The following is a 21,287-nucleotide window of genomic DNA, read 5'->3' as shown; positions in this document are numbered from 1 at the left end:
CACCTAGTAGTAACAGCGAGCAGTAACAGCTAGTAGTGACAGCTAGCAGTAACAGCTAGTAGTAACAGCTAGTAGTAACAGCTAGTAGTAACAGCTAGCAGTAACAGGTAGTAACAGTTAGTAGTAACAGCTAGTAGTAACAGCTAGCAGTAACAGCTAGTAGTAACAGCTAGCAGTAACAGGTAGTAACAGTTAGTAGTAACAGCTAGTAGTGACAGCTAGCAGTAACAGCTAGTAGTAACAGCTAGTAGTAACATCTAGTAGTAACAGCTAGTAGTAACAGCTAGTAGTAACAGCTAGTAGTAACAGCTAGCAGTAACAGCTAGTAGTAACAGCTAGTAGCAACAGCTAGCAGTAACAGCTAGTAGTAACAGCTAGCAGTACCAGCTAGTAGTAACAGCTAGCAGTAACAGCTAGCAGTAACAGCTAGTAGTAACAGCTAGCAGTAACAGCTAGTAGTAACAGCTAGCAGTAACCGCTAGTAGTAACAGCTAGCAGTATCAGCTAGTAGTAACAGCTAGCAGTAACAGCTAGTAGTAACAGCTAGTAGTAACAGCTAGCAGTAACAGCTAGTAGTAACAGCTAGCAGTAACAGCTAGTAGTAACAGCTAGCAGTAACAGGTAGTAACAGTTAGTAGTAACAGCTAGTAGTGACAGCTAGCAGTAACAGCTAGTAGTAACAGCTAGTAGTAACAGCTAGTAGTAACAGCTAGTAGTAACAGCTAGCAGTAACAGCTAGTAGTAACAGCTAGTAGCAACAGCTAGCAGTAACAGCTAGTAGTAACAGCTAGCAGTACCAGCTAGTAGTAACAGCTAGCAGTAACAGCTAGCAGTAACAGCTAGTAGTAACAGCTAGCAGTAACAGCTAGTAGTAACAGCTAGCAGTAACCGCTAGTAGTAACAGCTAGCAGTATCAGCTAGTAGTAACAGCTAGCAGTAACAGCTAGTAGTAACAGCTAGTAGTAACAGCTAGCAGTAACAGCTAGTAGTAACAGCTAGCAGTAACAGCTAGTAGTAACAGCTAGTAGTAACAGCTAGCAGTAACAGCTAGTAGTAACAGCTAGTAGTAACAGCTAGCAGTAACAGCTAGTAGTAACAGCTAGCAGTAACAGCTAGTAGTAACAGCTAGTAGTAACAGCTAGCAGTAACAGCTAGCAGTAACAGCTAGCAGTAACAGCTAGTAGTAACAGCTAGCAGTAACAGCTAGTAGTAACAGCTAGCAGTAACCGCTAGTAGTAACAGCTAGCAGTATCAGCTAGTAGTAACAGCTAGCAGTAACAGCTAGTAGTAACAGCTAGTAGTAACAGCTAGCAGTAACAGCTAGTAGTAACAGCTAGCAGTAACAGCTAGTAGTAACAGCTAGTAGTAACAGCTAGCAGTAACAGCTAGCAGTAACAGCTAGTAGTAACAGCTAGCAGTAACAGCTAGTAGTAACAGCTAGCAGTAACAGCTAGTAGTAACAGCTAGTAGTAACAGCTAGCAGTAACAGCTAGTAGTAACAGCTAGCAGTAACAGCAGCAGTAGTGCAGTTAGTGGAGCTGCAGCTCTTGTTTTTTCTCCAGAAAGAAACTCTGGGGTGTTCAGGTCAGGAAATGTCTCTTTTATTTCATTTGGTTGTGATTTGGCTCCTGTCCATCTTCCATTACAGGAGATTTATCTGCCTCTACACTGAGCCAGGTTTAATGTCTAGGTTTAAATACAGCTAGAGAGCTTGGTAATGAAACCATTAAGGGTGAAAGAAACAGAACTGACCTTAGATCAGTGGTAGGCAACTTAATCTAACTTGGCATTTTCTTCTAATCTGTGTTAATTTCCATGGCCAGCTAGGCTCCACATGTAAGATGAGCCAACGGCCTATGCCAGCTTTGGTAGCATGGTTTCTGTGCCAGGCAGTCTATGTAATGATCTAGGGCTAGGCAATGGGAGGTTCAACTAGTTGTGTGTACTGCAGTGGCGGCTGGTGGCACTACATAGGGAGGACGGGCTCATAGTAATGGCTGGAACGGATTGAATGGAATGGTCTCAAACACATCAAACACTTGGTTTAAATGTGTTTGATACCATTCCATTCACTCCAATCCATCCATTATTATGAGCCGTTCTCCCCTCACCAGCCTCCTCTGATGTGGAGGAAGTAATAGTTTGGAACACTTGAACCAAGTCTAATGTAATTTTGTAATTTGTCATTTTTATTAGGAGCCCCATTAGCTAACGCCATAACGCTAACTAATCTTTCTGGGGTCCAACACCAATTAACAAGATATTACTAACAACCACAATCAAGACTTCACAAACATTCAACAAGTAGACAATACAGATAATTAAAATACCTGATGTACTGTAATCATACCCATGACGATGGTAATAATCATGTCAAATCCCTCTCTATATTTCCCTCATTTAGTTTTAATTTACAATTTGTCCATTTGTTTGATTGGGGCTCAAAATTGTTTCCCTTTGCAATGAACTGGAAGTCATTCGGAATAAGCCCAAAACTGTGAGCTTGGTCAGTTTCTAAGCTAAACTCAAAAGTCCAGGCTACTTTACATCTCTGTGTGTGTGTGTGTGTGCGTGCGTGCGTGCGTGAGTGCGTGCGTGGGTGGGTGGGTGGGTGGGTGGTTGGGTGCATGAGTTTATGTGAGTGTGTTCTGAGCGGTTCTGTGCAAATGTTTTTAGTCACGGGGGAGGCTTTGAAGCCGTGCTTGATTTGCCTTGGTGAATAGAAATTAGAAATTGTCCCTTTGCCCCAAAATACAAAACTCCACTCTGATTCAAACCATCAGACGATAGCCATCTGGAAACAGACAGGGGCAGTTCAAGCATCAAACTCACAGATAAAGTTAAGAATATGTAAATCTCCCTTCATAATCTTCTTTTCCATTGCTTACTATCCATTAATGGGATCGTTATCCTTGTGAGGCCCCCTATTGAGTTGGGCTACGTGTTAGCGAAATCAAATCAAATCTGGGATCTAGCTATCTCTACTGTTATATCTCTCTTCTCTCTCTCTTTCCCATGTCTGATCTCTCCTCTGTGTACACAGTGTGTGTGTGTGTGTGTGTGTGTGTGTGTGTGTGTGTGTGTGTGTGTGTGTGTGTGTGTGTGTGTGTGTGTGTGTGTGTGTGTGTGTGTGTGTGTGTGTGTGTGTGTGTGTGTCTGCCTTCCTGTGTCCATGCATGTGTTTGTGTTTGCCAGCACTCAGGCCTCTCTTTCCCTGACTCAGCATGTTAGATTTACGCAAGCTTGAGGCAAGCTGCTTCCTGTGAGAGGGAGGTGGGCCCCCAGGCTGCGGTATACACACAGGCAGGCAGGGACCGGTGTGTGTGTGTGCGTGTGTGTGTGTCTGTGTGTCTGTGTGTGTGTGGAGATTGATTTACTATGAAGCTCTCACATAACTGTGGTGTGTGTGGCTACTTTACATCTGTGTGTGTGTGTGTGTGTGTGTGTGTGTGTGTGTGTGTGTGTGTGTGTGTGTGTGTGTGTGTGTGTGTGTGTGTGTGTGTGTGTGTGTGTGTGTGTGTGTGTGTGTGTGTGTGTGTGCTTGCTTGCATCTACATTGACAGTAACTGATGGGGCACTCACCTTGCTTCTCTCATCTCAAGGTGAGCTAATGTACCATTCAGCCAGGGTCTCTGATACCCACTAGAGAGTTAGAGAGGAGAGACTGAGACATGTGAGCTAATGTACCATCCAGCCAGGGTCTCTGATACCCACTAGAGAGTTAGAGAGGAGAGACTGAGACATGTGAGCTAATGTACCATTCAGCCAGGGTCTCTGATACCCACTAGAGAGTTAGAGAGGAGACTGAGACAAATGAGCTAATGTACCATCCAGCCAGGGTCTCTAAGACAGACTAGAGAGTTAGACCCTTTTCACACTATGACAGATTCTCTATAGGTTTTGAGAGAATAACCTCGGCTATACCTGTTTCAATAATGTATAACTTACGAACTTGCTCTGTCTCTAGCGTTACCTCCGTAGTTAGCTCTCGACACTCCACCCGACAGTTGCCCCCCTCCAGGCAGGGCAGTGTAAACCCATGTCAGAGTCTAGGTGACTGCGGTGGCGGTTAGCACTCGCCTTCTGCCCCCTGATGGCCCGTTGCAGGCGCACATGGGCAGCGTCCCATGTTTCTTCCGAGTGCCGAAACCATTCGTCCACCGCAGGTGCTTCAATCTGGCTCTGATGGAACGGTGCCAGGACCAGTTGATAACCTAGTACACATTGAAAAGTAGATATGTTAGTGTAGGAGTGGAGGAGGGAGTTCTGGGCCATTTCTACCCAGGGGATGAAAGCCACCCACTCCCCCGGCCGGTCCAGGCAATAGGACCGCAGAAACCTACCCACATCCTTGTTAACTCTCTCCACCTGCCTGTTACTCTCGGGGTGAAAACCTGAGGTGATGCTGACCGAGACCCCCAGGTGTTCCATAAACGCCCTCCAGACCCTAGACGTGAACTGGTGACCCCGATCAGAAACTATATTCTCAGGCACCCCGTAGTGCCGGAAGACGTGGGTGAACAGGGCCTCTGCAGTCTGTTGAGTCGTAGGGAGACCGGGCAAAGGAAGGAGACAGCAGGACTTAGAAAACCGATCCACAACGACCAGGATTGTGGTGTTTCCCTATGACGGAGGAAGAACCGTCACGAAATCCACCGATAGGTGTGACCACGGCCGTTGTGGAACGGGTAGGGGTTGTAATTTCCCTCTGGGCAGGTGTTTAGGTGCCTTGCACTGAGCGCACACCGAGCAGGAGGAAACATAAACCCTCACATCCTTAGCTAAAGTGGGCCACCAGTACTTCACACTAAGACAGCGCACTGTCCGACCGATGCCAGGATGACCAGAGGAGGGTGACGTGTGAGCCCAACAGATCAAACGATCGCAGACATCAGACAGAACGTACCGACGCCCAGCTGGACACTGGTTGGGAGTGGGCTCTGTATGTAACGCCCGCTCAATGTCTGCGTCCAGCTCCCACACCACCGGTGCCACCAGGTAAGAAGCCGGAAGTATGGTAGTGGGATCCGTGTACCGCTCCTCTCTGTCATACATCCGGGACAGTGTGTCTGCCTTAGCGTTCTGGGAACCTGGTCTGTAGGAAAGGGTGAAAACAAAACGGGTGAAAAACATGGCCCACCTTGTCTGATGAGGGTTCAGTCTCCTTGCCGCCCGGATGTACTCCAGATTGCGGTGGTCAGTCCAAATGAGGAAAGGGTATTTAGCCCCCTCAAGCCAATGCCTCCACGCCTTCAGAGCCTTGACAACAGCTAACAGCTCCCGATCCCCCACATCATAGTTTCGCTCCGCCGGGCTGAGCTTCTTCGAAAAAAAGCACAGGGGCTGAGCTTTGGTGGCGTACCCGAGCGCTGAGCCAGCACAGCTCCTATCCCAGCCTCGGACGCGTCCACCTCTACTATAAATACCAAAGAGGGATCAGGATGAGCCAGCACGGGAACCGGGATAAACAGAGCCTTTAGGTGACCAAAAGCCCTGTCCGCCCCAGCTGACCACTGCAGTTGCACCGGTCCCCTCTTTAGCAAAGTGGTAATGGGAGCCGCTACCTGACCAAAGCTCCGGATAAACCTCCAGTAGTAGTTGGCAAACCCTTAAAACCGCTGCTCCTCCTATACCGTAGTTGCAGTTTTTACGCACGGCTGAAATGCGGTCCTTCTCCATCTCCACCCCTGTCGCAGACAGGCGGTACCCTAGGAAGGAGACGGACTGTTGGAAGAACAGACATTTCTCAGCCTTGACGTACAGGTCATGCTCCAACAGTCGACCAAGCCACCTTGCGCACCAGGGACATATGCGCGGCGCGTGTGGCGGAGTATATTAGAATGTCATCTATATACACCACTACACCCTGCCCGTGCAGGTCCCTGAAAATCTTGTCTACAAAAGGCATTCATCAACCCATACGACATGACAAGGTACTCATAGTGCCCTGAGGTGGTACTAAATGCCGTCTTCCACTCATCTCCCTCCCGGATACGCACTAGGTTGTAAGCGCTCCTGAGATCCAATTTTGTGAAGAAGCGCGCCCCGTGCAATGACTCTGTCACACTGGCTATGAGAGGCAGCGGGTAACTGTACTTTACTGTGATCTGATTTATACCTCGATAGTCAATACACAGGCGAGAGCCAAATCGGCATATTCAGGGGGGATGTGCATGGTGGAGACCTGATTTGGATCTCCACCGTAGTTGCACCTATGGAAACACCTACACACCTCCCTGAGCACTGACGTGACCATCCCTTGAGAGCCCCCTGTTTGCACGAAATAGTGTAGTCATGATCGGCCAACCAGGGACGCCCCAACACCACAGGAAACGCAGGTAAATCGATCAGAAAGAGACTAATTCTCTCCCTATGATCCCCCTGCATTATCATACATAGTAGAGCTGTGACCTCCCTGATCAGTCCCGACCCTAAAGGACGACTATCTAAGGCATGTACAGGGAAGGGCACATCAACAGGAACAATAGGGAACCCTAATCTAATTGCAAATGAACGATAAATGAAGTTCCCAGCTGCACCTGAATCTACTAGCGCCTTATGCTGGGAATGCGGGGAAAACTCAGGAAATTCTATACATACACACAAGTGCGAAACAGGAAGCTCTGGGTGAGTCGGGTGCCTACTCACCTGGGATGATCCACCAGTGCCCTGCCTGCTGCCTCGACTCCCTGGAGAACCTCCCCAGCACCGACCAGCAGTGTGCCCTCTGCGGCCACAGGTGGTGAAGGGAATGGCCTCCCCTCCGGTCCCCCTCATAGCAGCACCTCCTAGCTCCATCGGCATCGGGTCTGACATGCTGGGGGATGGAACTGACGGACCTCGATCCGGAAGTCCGCGGGAGGCCAACATGTTATCCAGCCTATTGGATAGGTCCACCAGCTGGTCAAAGGTAAGGGTGGTGTCCCTGCAGGCTAGCTCCCTACAAACGTCCTCGCGTAGATCACACCTGTAGTGGTCGATCAGGGCCCGCTCATTCCATCCCGCGCCGGCGGCCAGAGTTCGAGAATCCAGAGCGTCTTGTGCGCTCCTCATCCCCTGTCTGAGATGATACAAGCGTTCCCCCGCCGCTCTCCCTTCAGGTGGATCATCAAAAACCGCCCGGAAGCGGTGGGTAAAATCCTCATAATTGTCCAACGTCGGTCCTTCCCTTCCCCAGACTGTGTTGGCCCATTCGAGTGCTCTACCAGTCAGACAGGAGATGAGGGCGTTTACACTCTCGCTTCCCGAAAGAGCTGGGTGAACGGTTGCCAGGTACAACCCCAGCTGGAGTAGGAACCCCTGGCACCCGGCAGCCGTTCCATCGTATACCCTCGGGAACGCGAGCCGAATCCCACTGGATCCAGGTGAAGGAGGGGTGGACAGCAGTGTGGGTTGTTGTGGAAGCTGGGGTGATGATGATGGGGTTGCTGGAAAAACCCCTCTCTCCCATCGCTCCATGGTTTGCAGCACGCGATCCATGGCTGTGCCGAGACTTTGCAACATAGTTGCGTGCTGCTCCATAGGTAGAGGAGGGCTGTGTGCACCTGCTGACTCCATTGAAGGTGGGTGTTTCTGTCAAGGGGATGTGGGTAAGGCGGAGTCAGGCGCAGGACACAGAGATGAGTAATAATAGTAACTTTACTCAAAAATAATCTTCCAACAAGGTGAACGAAAATCCAGAATCACATAAACGAGACAACTGACAACAATAAACACGCACAAAACCATGATGGCTCCAGAGGGTTAAATAGGGAAATAATTCAAATGTAATGGGAACCAGGTGTGTACAATACAGACAAAACAAATGGAAAAAGAAATGTAGATCGGTGGAGGCTAGAAAGCCGGTGACGTCGACCGCTGAACGCCGCCCAAACAAGGAGAGGCCCCAAATTCGGCGGAAGTCGTGACAACCCAATTGTCTCGTTGAGCCAACACTCTTACAATAAAAATGGTAATAGCAGAGCAATGATTTTGTAACAGCTGAAATGTAGAGGCATTTTTCAAATATTTGAGACGTATTTTATTGAGTTTTTACCTGAAATGCAGTACCATTCTGTTACATTCTGAAATTGCCGGCTGCACTGAGCCACGTAGAACTATGGAAGGTCATCCCCACCACCTGAAGAAATGTACAAGGTCGATAGTAGATCATACAAAAAGGATATGTTTTTTCATTTTTAACATTGTGTGATGATTTCAGAGGTTTTTCCTGATCTGGTAGGCTAACCTAACCAACTGAAGACACTAGTTGTAAGGTATGCTGTAAAAAAGGGTTTTATATGGGCTATTGTGGGACCGGTATTTTTTTCTAATCAGATCATATGTTTTTTGTTTTAAAAACTCCTGGCCCTCGGGAGGATGGAACTGCAACAATCTTGTACTTGTTCATATGAATTATATATAAAAACAATCACAGGGGTGGTCCTTTACACAGACAAAGAGACAACTGCCATTGGACAATAGAATTTATAACAGGGCAGAGCTTGCTTTATGTGGAGTTGCGTCGTGTAGCCTTTGCACCGGTAATTAAAAAGTTATTCATACAGTACGACATCATTATTGTGTTGATTGTTTAATTCCAGTCAATAATGTTTTATTAAAAAAGGCCTAGGAAGCCACCTGAAGTTGAAATATAAACCAAATTTGATCACATTTACATTTTCTCAGAACACAAATAAATGGGCCTATATTAGGCTATGAATACATAGCTTAGGCTATGAATACATGACTTTACCGCTTTGTTTCCCTTGACCAGGCCCAGATGGGATCAGAAGAGATCTAGGCTACCTGCAGCTTGTTATGTGCTGCAGTTGATCGGACAGATTCATGTGCATAAGTTGACAAATCATGAGGCATTTCAATGTATTTATTTTTTGGGGTGGCGAGTATGAGCTTCCATATAAAACAGCCCGTCGCTTGTCGCAGCTGCCCAGTGAATTCACTCATACTCTGAGTGTTCAAAACATTATGAACACCTTCTCTTTCCATAACACAGACTGCCCATGTGAAGGCTATGATCCCTTATTGATGCCACTTGTTAAATCCACTTTAATCAGTGTAGATGAAGGGGAGCAGACAGGTTTAAGAAGTATTTTCAAGCCTTGAGACAATTGAGACATGGATTGTGTGTGTGTGCCATTCAGAGGGTAATTGGGCAAGACAAAAGGGGTATGGTAGAAGGTGCCAGGCGCACCGGTTTATGTCAAGAACTGTAACGCTGCTGGATTTTTCCACGCTCAGCAGTTTCTGTATCAGGAATGGTCCACCACTCAAGGGACATCCAGCCAACTTGACACAACTGTGGGAAATATTGGAGTCAACATGGGCCAGCGTCCCTGTGGAATGCTTTCAACACCTTGACGAATTGAGGCAGTTCTGAGAACAATAACTCAATATTAGGAAGGTGTTCTTAATGTTTTGTACACTCAGTTTATATTATACCCAGGTTTTCAGTCTAAATTTGCTTTTACCACATGTAGGCCAAATGATTTGTATGATATTGATAAAAATGAAGCCTGACTTGTTGCAATGTTGTAAGGTAGGTCTACTGTACCTTTATATTCGTATGAGAAGGGTAGTAGGCCTAATAGTTCATTTTTGATAGCCTAACGTTAGTGGTGAAGACATGCTGTTAGCAACTCTGTGTTTTTGTCTTTAAGCTGAAATGTATAGAGTGTAGCCTACAGATGAGACAATAACACCTTTAATCTCTACACATGCTTGTGAATTGTTGCATGATTCAAAACTGTAATGTGGTTTGGTTCTGTTATTCAAACGTGTAATATGTTTAAGATGAAAAGTCTTTTGCATAGTTGAAGCATGCTGGCTAGTGGCTATACTGTGATACAGTATTTCATAGGGATATTTACAGTAAATGTCCGTTGCCAAGTACCGAACCCTCTCGCGGCACATAACGCTCCATTGCTAATGTGATTTGAAAAGTTAATGTACATACAGTGCATTTGCAGACCCCTTGACTTTTTCCACATTTTGTTACATTACAGCCTCAACAATCTACACACAATACCCCATATCACATTTACATAAGTATTAAGACCCTTTACTCAGTACTGTGTTGAAGCACCTTTGGCAGTGATTACAGCCTTGAGTCTTCTTGGGTATGACTCTACAAGCTTGGCACACCTGTATTTGGGGAGTTTCTCCCATTCTTCTCTGCAGATCTTCTCAAGCTCTGTCAGGTTGGATGGGGAGCGTTGCTGCACAGCTATGTTCAGGTCTCTCCAGAGATGTTCGATCGGGTTCAAGTCCGGGCTCTGGTTGGGCCACTCAAGGACATTCAGAGACTTGTCCCGAAGCCACTCCTGCGTTGTCTTGCCTGTGTGCTTAGAGTCGTTGTCCTGATTACAACAAATACTTTTTTTTGGAGAATCCCTACTGTTGACCAATCACCGATGAATGGGCGTAGACTTTGGCGACCAACTTTAGCTTGCCTCGAGAAAATTTGCCTTCTACCCTAACAGCTGAAAAAACCCTTTGAAGTCCAAAATGAACAAAAACGTCACAAAATGTCGTCATAATATATGCACTTTTCCAAACTGTTTCAACTGGGAAGGATGACATGAGTAACAACTAACCTACTCAGCCAACCCATCTGAGAGAGAGAGAAAGAGAAACAGAGAGCCAAGTTTATTAGACAGACAGACAGAAACCCAGAGGGAGGGTTTGGCTGTGACTAGGTATTTTTCCCACTGTAACGTTTCAGTTGAATTCTGTAGTTACTATGTAGTATGATCTGTCCCATGGACGGTCTGTAGTTATTACTATGTAGGATGATCTGTCCCACGGACGTTCTGTAGTTACTATGTAGTATGATCTGCTCCATGGACGGTCTGTAGTTACTATGTAGTATGATCTGTCCCACGGACGTTCTGTAGTTACTATGTAGTATGATCTGTCCCACGGACGTTCTGTAGTTACTATGTAGTATGATCTGTCCCATGGACGGTCTGTAGTTACTATGTAATATGATCTGTCACATGGACGTTCTGTAGTTACTATGTAGTATGATCTGTCCCACGGACGTTCTGTTGTTGCTATGTAATGTGATCTGTCACATGGACGTTCTGTAGTTATTACTATGTAATATGATCTGTCCCACGGACGTTCTGTAGTTACTATGTTGTATGATCTGTCCCACGGACGGTCTGTAGTTACTATGTAGTATGATCTGTCCCACGGACGTTCTGTAGTTACTATGTTGTATGATCTGTCCCACAGACGTTCTGTAGTTACTATGTAGTATGATCTGTCCCACGGACATTCTGTAGTTACTATGTAATATGATCTGTCACATGGACGTTCTGTAGTTATTACTATGTAATATGATCTGTCCCACGGACGGTCTGTAGTTACTATGTAATATGATCTGTCACATGGACGTTCTGTAGTTATTACTATGTAATATGATCTGTCCCACAGACGTTCTGTAGTTACTATGTAATATGATCTGTCCCACGGACGGTCTGTAGTTACTATGTAATATGATCTGTCACATGGACGTTCTGTAGTTATTACTATGTAATATGATCTGTCCCACGGACGGTCTGTAGTTACTATGTAATATGATCTGTCACATGGACGTTCTGTAGTTATTACTATGTAATATGATCTGTCCCACAGACGTTCTGTAGTTACTATGTAATATGATCTGTCACATGGTCGTTCTGTAGTTATTACTATGTAATATGATCTGTCACACGGACGGTCTGTAGTTACTATGTAATATGATCTGTCACATGGACGTTCTGTAGTTATTACTATGTAATATGATCTGTCCCACAGACGTTCTGTAGTTACTATGTAATATGATCTGTCACATGGACGTTCTGTAGTTATTACTATGTAATATGATCTGTCCCACAGACGTTCTGTAGTTACTATGTAGTATGATCTGTCCCACGGACGGTCTGTAGTTACTATGTAATATGATCTGTCACATGGACGTTCTGTAGTTATTACTATGTAATATGATCTGTCCCACAGACGTTCTGTAGTTACTATGTAATATGATCTGTCACATGGACGTTCTGTAGTTATTACTATGTAGTATGATCTGTCCCACGGACGTTCTGTAGTTACTATGTAGTATGATCTGTCCCATGGACGTTCTGTAGTTACTATGTAGTATGATCTGTCCCATGGACGGTCTGTAGTTACTATGTAGTATGATCTGTCCCACGGACATTCTGTAGTTACTATGTTGTATGATCTGTCCCACAGACGTTCTGTAGTTACTATGTAGTATGATCTGTCCCACGGACGTTCTGTAGTTACTATGTAGTATGATCTGTCCCACAGACGGTCTGTAGTTACTATGTAGTATGATCTGTCCCACGGACGGTCTGTAGTTACTATGTAGTACGATCTGTCCCACGGACATTCTGTAGTTACTATGTAGTAAGATCTGTCCCATGGACGTTCTGTAGTTACTATGTAGTATGATCTGTCCCACGGACGTTCTGTAGTTACTATGTAGTATGATTTGCTCCATGGACGTTCTGTAGTTACTATGTAGTATGATCTGTCACATGGACGTTCTGTAGTTACTATGTAGTATGATCTATCCCACGGACGTTCTGTAGTTACTATGTAGTATGATCTGTCCCACGGACGTTCTGTAGTTACTATGTAGTATGATCTGTCTCATGGACGTTCTGTAGTTACTATGTAGTAAGATCTGTCTCACGGACGTTCTGTAGTTACTATGTAGTATGATCTGTCCCATGGACGGTCTGTAGTTACTATGTAGTGTGATCTGTCCCACGGACATTCTGTAGTTACTATGTAGTATGATCTGTCCCATGGACGTTCTGTAGTTACTATGTAGTATGATCTGTCCCACGGACGTTCTGTAGTTACTATGTAGTATGATTTGCTCCATGGACGTTCTGTAGTTACTATGTAGTATGATCTGTCACATGGACGTTCTGTAGTTACTATGTAGTATGATCTATCCCACGGACGTTCTGTAGTTACTATGTAGTATGATCTGTCCCACGGACGTTCTGTAGTTACTATGTAGTATGATCTGTCTCATGGACGTTCTGTAGTTACTATGTAGTAAGATCTGTCCCACGGACGTTCTGTAGTTACTATGTAGTATGATCTGTCCCATGGACGGTCTGTAGTTACTATGTAGTATGATCTGTCCCACGGACATTCTGTAGTTACTATGTTGTATGATCTGTCCCACAGACGTTCTGTAGTTACTATGTTGTATGATCTGTCCCACGGACGTTCTGTAGTTACTATGTAGTATGATCTGTCCCACAGACGGTCTGTAGTTAATATGTAGTTTGATCTGTCCCACGGACGGTCTGTAGTTACTATGTAGTATGATCTGTCCCACGGACAGTCTGTAGTTACTATGTAGTATGATCTGTCCCATGGACGTTCTGTAGTTACTATGTAGTATGATCTGTCCCACGGACATTCTGTAGTTACTATGTAGTATGATCTGTCCCATGGACGTTCTGTAGTTACTATGTAGTATGATCTGTCCCACGGACGTTCTGTAGTTACTATGTAGTATGATTTTCTCCATGGACGTTCTGTAGTTACTATGTAGTATGATCTGTCCCACGGACGTTCTGTAGTTACTATGTAGTAAGATCTGTCCCACGGACGTTCTGTAGTTACTATGTAGTATGATCTGTCCCACAGACGTTCTGTAGTTACTATGTAGTATGATCTGTCCCACGGACGTTCTGTAGTTACTATGTAGTATGATCTGTCCCACGGACGTTCTGTAGTTACTATTACATTTACATTTTACATTTAAGTCATTTAGCAGACGCTCTTATCCAGAGCGACTTACAAATTGGTGCATTCACCTTATGATATCCAGTGGAACAACCACTTTACAATAGTGCATCTAAATCTTTTAAGGGGGGGGGGGGGGTCAGAAGGATTACTTTGTCCTATCCTAGGTATTCCTTAAAGAGGTGGGGTTTCAGGTGTCTCCGGAAGGTGGTGATTGACTCCGCTGTCCTGGCGTCGTGAGGGAGTTTGTTCCACCATTGGGGTGCCAGAGCAGTGAACAGTTTTGACTGGGCTGAGCGGGAATTGTACTTCCTCAGTGGTAGGGAGACGAGCAGGCCAGAGGTGGATGAACGCAGTGCCCTAGTTTGGGTGTAGGGCCTGATCAGAGCCTGAAGGTACTGAGGTGCCGTTCCCCTCACAGCTCCGTAGGCAAGCACCATGGTCTTGTAGCGGATGCGAGCTTCAACTGGAAGCCAGTGGAGAGAGCGGAGGAGCGGGGTGACGTGAGAGAACTTGGGAAGGTTGAACACCAGACAGCCTGCGGCGTTCTGGATGAGTTGTAGGGGTTTAATGGCACAGGCAGGGAGCCCAGCCAACAGCGAGTTGCAGTAATCCAGACGGGAGATGACAAGTGCCTGGATTAGGACCTGCGCCGCTTCCTGTGTGAGGCAGGGTCGTACTCTGCGGATGTTGTAGAGCATGAGCCTACAGGAACGGGCCACCGCCTTGATTTTAGTTGAGAGCGACAGGGTGTTGTCCAGGATCACGCCAAGGTTCTTAGCGCTCTGGGAGGAGGACACAATGGAGTTGTCAACCGTGATGGCGAGATCATGGAACGGGCAGTCCTTCCCCGGGAGGAAGAGCAGCTCCGTCTTGCCGAGGTTCAGCTTGAGGTGGTGATCCGTCATCCACACTGATATGTCTGCCAGACATGCAGAGATGCGATTCGCCACCTGGTCATCAGAAGGGGGAAAGGAGAAGATTAATTGTGTGTCGTCTGCATAGCAATGATAGGAGAGACCATGTGAGGTTATGACAGAGCCAAGTGACTTGGTGTATAGCGAGAATAGGAGAGGGCCTAGAACAGAGCCCTGGGGGACACCAGTGGTGAGAGCACGTGGTGAGGAGACAGATTCTCGCCACGCCACCTGGTAGGAGCGACCTGTCAGGTAGGACGCAATCCAAGCGTGGGCCGCGCCGGAGATGCCCAACTCGGAGAGGGTGGAGAGGAGGATCTGATGGTTCACAGTATCGAAGGCAGCCGATAGGTCTAGAAGGATGAGAGCAGAGGAGAGAGAGTTAGCTTTAGCAGTGCGGAGCGCCTCCGTGATACAGAGAAGAGCAGTCTCAGTTGAATGACTAGTCTTGAAACCTGACTGATTTGGATCAAGAAGGTTATTCTGAGAGAGATAGCAGGAGAGCTGGCCAAGGACGGCACGTTCAAGAGTTTTGGAGAGAAAAGAAAGAAGGGATACTGGTCTGTAGTTGTTGACATCGGAGGGATCGAGTGTAGGTTTTTTCAGCAGGGGTGCAACTCTCGCTCTCTTGAAGACGGAAGGGACGTAGCCAGCGGTCAAGGATGAGTTGATGAGAGAGGTGAGGTAAGGGAGAAGGTCTCCGAAAATGGTCTGGAGAAGAGAGGAGGGGATAGGGTCAAGCGGGCAGGTTGTTGGGCGGCCGGCCGTCACAAGACGCGAGATTTCATCTGGAGAGAGAGGGGAGAAAGAGGTCAGAGCACAGGGTACGGCAGTGTGAGCAGAACCAGCGGTGTCGTTTGACTTAGCAAATGAGGATCGGATGTCGTCAACCTTCTTTTCAAAATGGTTGACGAAGTCATCTGCAGAGAGGGAGGAGGGGGGGGAGGAGGATTCAGGAGGGAGGAGAAGGTGGCAAAGAGCTTCCTAGGGTTAGAGGCAGATGCTTGGAATTTAGAGTGGTAGAAAGTGGCTTTAGCAGCAGAGACAGAAGAGGAAAATGTAGAGAGGAGGGAGTGAAAGGATGCCAGGTCCGCAGGGAGGCGAGTTTTCCTCCATTTCCGCTCGGCTGCCCGGAGCCCTGTTCTGTGAGCTCGCAATGAGTCGTCGAGCCACGGAGCGGGAGGGGAGGACCGAGCCGGCCTGGAGGATAGGGGACATAGAGAGTCAAAGGATGCAGAAAGGGAGGAGAGGAGGGTTGAGGAGGCAGAATCAGGAGATAGGTTGGAGAAGGTTTGAGCAGAGGGAAGAGATGATAGGATGGAAGAGGAGAGAGTAGCGGGGGAGAGAGAGCGAAGGTTGGGACGGCGCGATACCATCCGAGTAGGGGCAGTGTGGGAAGTGTTGGATGAGAGCGAGAGGGAAAAGGATACAAGGTAGTGGTCGGAGACTTGGAGGGGAGTTGCAATGAGGTTAGTGGAAGAACAGCATCTAGTAAAGATGAGGTCAAGCGTATTGCCTGCCTTGTGAGTAGGGGGGGAAGGTGAGAGGGTGAGGTCAAAAGAGGAGAGGAGTGGAAAGAAGGAGGCAGAGAGGAATGAGTCAAAGGTAGACGTGGGGAGGTTAAAGTCACCCAGAACTGTGAGAGGTGAGCCGTCCTCAGGAAAGGAGCTTATCAAGGCATCAAGCTCATTGATGAACTCTCCGAGGGAACCTGGAGGGCGATAAATGATAAGGATGTTAAGCTTGAAAGGGCTGGTAACTGTGACAGCATGGAATTCAAAGGAGGCGATAGACAGATGGGTAAGGGGAGAAAGAGAGAATGACCACTTGGGAGAGATGAGGATCCTGGTGCCACCACCCCGCTGACCAGCAGCTCTCGGGGTGTGCGAGAACACGTGGGCAGACGAAGAGAGAGCAGTAGGAGTAGCAGTGTTATCTGTGGTGATCCATGTTTCCGTCAGTGCCAAGAAGTCGAGGGACTGGAGGGAAGCATAGGCTGAGATGAACTCTGCCTTGTTGGCCGCAGATCGGCAGTTCCAGAGGCTACCGGAGACCTGGAACTCCACGTGGGTCGTGCGCGCTGGGACCACCAGGTTAGGGTGGCCGCGGCCACGCGGTGTGAAGCGTTTGTATGGTCTGTGCAGAGAGGAGAGAACAGGGATAGACAGACACATAGTTGACAGGCTACAGAAGAGGCTACGCTAATGCAAAGGAGATTGGAATGACAAGTGGACTACACGTCTCGAATGTTCAGAAAGTTAAGCTTACGTTGCAAAAATCTTATTGACTAAAATGATTAAAATGATACAGTACTGCTGAAGTAGGCTAGCTAGCAGTGGCTGCGTTGTTGACTTTGTTTGAAAGTGTAGCTGGCTAGGTAACCTCGATAGCTGGCTAGGTAACCTCGGTAACTGGCTAGATAATTAGTCTAAACTACACAATTGTCTTAGATACAAGGACAGCAAAGACAACTATGTAGCTAGCTAACACTAGCTAGCTAACACTACACTAATCAAATCGTTCCGTTGTAATGTAATAGTTTCTACAGTGCTGCTATTCGGTAGAAGTTGGCTAGCTAGCAGTGTTAGCAGTGTTAGCAGTGTTGACTAGGTAGGAGAACGGCAGCGCGGCGGACGAAAAAAGCTGGCTAGCTAACCGATAATTGCTCTAGACTCCACAGTTATCTTAGATACAAAGACAGCAAAGACAACTATGTAGCTAGCTAACACTACACTAATCAAGTCGTTCCGTTGTTCCGTTGAATGTAATAGTTTCTACAGTGCTGCTATTCGGTGGCTAGCTGGCTAGCTAGCAGTGTTGATTACGTTACGTTACGTTAAAAGGACGAAAATTGCTGGCTAGCTAACCTAGAAAATCGCTCTAAACTACACAATTATCTTTGATACAAAGACGGCTATGTAGTTAGCTAATATCAAACAAATCAAACCGTTGTACTGTAATGAAATGAAATGAGAAATGTGATACTACCTGTGGAGCGAAGCGGAATGCGACCGGGTTGTTGAATGCGGGGTACTTAGAAGTAGTAAGATGTATGTAGTAAGATCTGTCCCACGGACGTTCTGTAGTTACTATGTAGTAAGATCTGTCCCACGGACGTTCTGTAGTTACTATGTAGTATGATCTGTCCCACAGACGTTCTGTAGTTACTATGTAGTATGATCTGTCTCATGGACGTTCTGTAGTTACTATGTAGTATGATCTGTCCCACAGACGGTCTGTAGTTACTATGTAGTATGATCTGTCCCACAGACGTTCTGTAGTTAACTATGTAGTATGATCTGTCCCACAGACGGTCTGTAGTTACTATGTAGTATGATCTGTCTCATGGACGTTCTGTAGTTACTATGTAGTATGATCTGTCCCACAGACATTCTGTAGTTACTATGTAGTATGATCTGTCACATGGACGTTCTGTAGTTACTATGTAGTATGATCTGTCCCACAGACGTTCTGTAGTTACTATGTAGTATGATCTGTCCCACGGACGTTCTGTAGTTACTATGTAGTATGATCTGTCCCATGGACGTTCTGTAGTTACTATGTAGTATGATCTGTCCCACGGACGTTCTGTAGTTACTATGTAGTATGATCTGTCCCACAGACGTTCTGTAGTTACTATGTAGTATGATCTGTCCCATGGACGTTCTGTAGTTACTATGTTGTATGATCTGTCCCATGGACTTTCTGTATGAGCCAATATCTTGTGTTCGTCCTCTACATGGCTTTTCTGCCTCACTGCCTTTCGTGCAGAATTAAGGCCTTCACTTTTCCTCACGCCTGGTGTCTCAGGGTTAATTTGCAGTTTTAGGGTGCGTGTGCGTGCGCGTGCGTGCGTGCGTCTGTGTGTGTGTAGTAGTAGTTAAAGTCCTCCATACCCTTAAAGGCTTCAGACTTTATGAAATGGATCTTCAGCTGTAGGCTACATGTCATTGTGACTGTAAAGGTCTGAGTATTGGTGAACATCTGAGAAAGCATTAGGCTATATGTTGTAGTGGTAACCAGTCCAACCCGTTGCAGATTATCTGACTTGGGCTTGTGCTGGCTGGTGTTGTCAGAAGGTTTTGCATTGTGTAACTAGTAATATCCATGGAGAAAATGACTGTTAGTGTAACCAGATGGCAGTTGAAAGGTGTGTGTGATGCATAGTAAACGTGACTAGAAAACAACATGACCTGTTTTGAACACACACAGTCAGTCACTAGACCTAAATAGACAAACCTGTCCAACTACCTCAGACTGCTCTGATTAGTCCCCCCCCCCCCCCCCCCCCCACACACACACTCTCTCTCTCACTCTCTCTCTTTCTCTCTCTCTCACTAACTTTCTCTCTCTCCCTCTTTTTCTCTCTCTCTCTCCCCCTCTCTTTCTCTCCCTCTCCCTCTCTCACTCTCTCTTTCTATCTTTCTCTCTCTCTCTCCCCCTCTCTCTCTGTCCCCCTCTCTTTCTCTCCCTCTCCCTCTCTCCCTCTCACTCTCTCTTCCTATCTTTCTCTCTCTCTCTGTCACAATCTACCTATAGCACTAGCTCTGTAATTAGTGATTGAGTCCAGACTTCACTTTAGCCTTGTCTGCATCTAGACTCTCCTCTTCTGTGAAATGTTACACCTCTCCTAACCTGCCTCAAAAAACACCTGTAGTTCAAGGTAATTCTACAAATGTACTATAACTATTTTTATTTTCCTCTGCACCTAGATGAAGTAAACAGCATATTATAAAGCATATTTTAATGTTATTGTATGGACTGTTAAAGTAGAATTATGATTCTTATTAAAATGAGAACAGTAGTCTGTTAAACACTGACATATCGGAGTTGTACTTGCAATGTTGTCCTTTTAATTCATTGGTTTATCCATCACGAGAAGTATCCGTGTGTGTTTGTTTGTGGTTGGCATGCTGCCTGTTGCTAGTGGCTGTTATGAATACACTGATCAGCTGTTGTCTTAGTACCTGAGCTACGCCACACACACACACACACACACACACAACACACACAGGGTTGGCTAGCTGAGGTGTCAGAGTGGTAGAGGGAGGCTGCCTGAGTTTGTTCCCCTGTCCTGGAATGGCCTCCGCCATGCCGACACCACATGGTCGTCTTTAGAGAGGAGAGAGGGAGGATAGAAGGGGCTGAGAAAGTGAGGGGAAAGGAAGAGAAGTTTCTGGGAGAGAGTGAAAGAGAGAAAAGGGGAGGATCTGAGTGAGAGAGAAACATATGTTTCCCATGCCAATAAAACCCTTTGAATTGAATTGAGAGAGAGAAAGAGAGAGAGAGAGAGAAAGAGAGAGAGAGACAGTGGTGGAATACCTGACCACTGTGACTGACCCAAACTTAAGGAAAACTGACTATGTACAGACTCAGTGAGCATAGCCTTGCTATTGAGATTTTTTTTTGTATTTTTCTTGTCTTCAAATCCCTGCCAAAAGTCAGGTGACCGAAGTGCTTCCGAATATGGAGTTGCAGGTCATGTTTGCGCATATCTCTCCTATGTACAAATCTTTATGGCAGTCATTTTACTTAAGGCCCTCGATTTACAAATACAAATCAAAAGGTGTTTGTTTGTGGATAGTGATTTACATTTGTGGAAAGTGATTTACATTTGTGGAAAGTGATTTACATTTGTGGATTGGTGATTTACATTTGTGAATACATGTGGCATAATATTGATCCCATATAGGCCCTCTGGTAAAATGTGGCACTAATCCTGTAGACCAGGAAGTAGAGAGTTGCAGGAGCTGAACCACGGCGTGCTGCTGCTACACTTCTAGAATTGAAGTCAACCACCTGACTGTTTTTGGCGTTTCACACTGCTGGGTCATGTTCATTATGATATGCCACAGAAAACCCCTGAAAAGATTTTGCAATGGAAAACATAAATGAGGGCTCATTGTACAAGTGGAGCTGGTCCCTACTTGTTTCAGTCCGTTTTCTTCCGTATGGTGCCTAATGAACACGAACAAGCATGAAAAGTATGTTATGGTTTAGGGTGGATTAGATTATGTCATGTTATGGTTTAGGGTGGATTAGATTCTGTCATGTTATGCTTTAGGGTGGATTAGATTCTGTCATGTTATGGTTTAGGGTGGATTAGATTATGTCATGTTATGGTTTAGGGTGGATTCTGTCATGTTTTGTGTATATTGGTTGGAGAAGTAACAGTTTAGAGAAATCACAGCCAGAAAACAGAGTTTAGATAATATCTTTCTGTATCGTTATAAAACAAATAATTTAAATCGTTTTTTTTAACAAGATGCTTTCTCACAGCTTCATGACAAAGAGTTGATAAAAAGCAAGCATAAGGAGACTACAGAGGCTAGGACAAGTGTTTGCTGTTTGAACTGATATCAGGTGACTTGGAGGATTCGTTGGAGCTATGACTGATGCTAGACAGACAGGAGTGTGTGCTTTGCATTACAGATAGTGTTCATTAAGATGCAAAACAATTAATCCAGGGATATGTACTTGTCTCTCATGCGATGTCATCTCAGGGTAATTCGATTTTCTGTCTAACGCTGATCCTTTCCACTGCCATATGAATAGAATAGAATACATGCATTAGGCCTCATTTAATTA

At 45.9% G+C, this 21,287-nt stretch overlaps 1 protein-coding gene across 3 annotated transcripts in view; it reads left to right on the top strand.

The window, feature by feature from the left end:
* LOC129836531 (methylcytosine dioxygenase tet3-B-like) overlaps window positions 1-21,287 on the top strand; it is a 116,371-nt gene that overhangs the window by 29,903 nt on the left and 65,181 nt on the right. Inside the window, exon 1 of one of the 3 annotated variants that reach the window (XM_055902841.1) lies at window positions 20,926-21,287. This exon is cut by the window's right edge and continues 631 nt beyond it. The exons of the other annotated variants lie outside the window; for them this stretch is intronic. The gene's annotated coding sequence lies outside the window, so the exon portion shown is untranslated. Of the gene's footprint in view, window positions 1-20,925 lie in introns of those variants that run through there. 3 annotated transcript variants of the gene reach the window in all.

This window comes from Salvelinus fontinalis, chromosome 37, assembly GCF_029448725.1.
Source record: "Salvelinus fontinalis isolate EN_2023a chromosome 37, ASM2944872v1, whole genome shotgun sequence".
Taxonomy (NCBI): domain Eukaryota; kingdom Metazoa; phylum Chordata; class Actinopteri; order Salmoniformes; family Salmonidae; genus Salvelinus; species Salvelinus fontinalis.
Note: the sequence above shows the minus strand (reverse complement) of the source record. Positions and strands in the feature narration are given on the sequence as shown.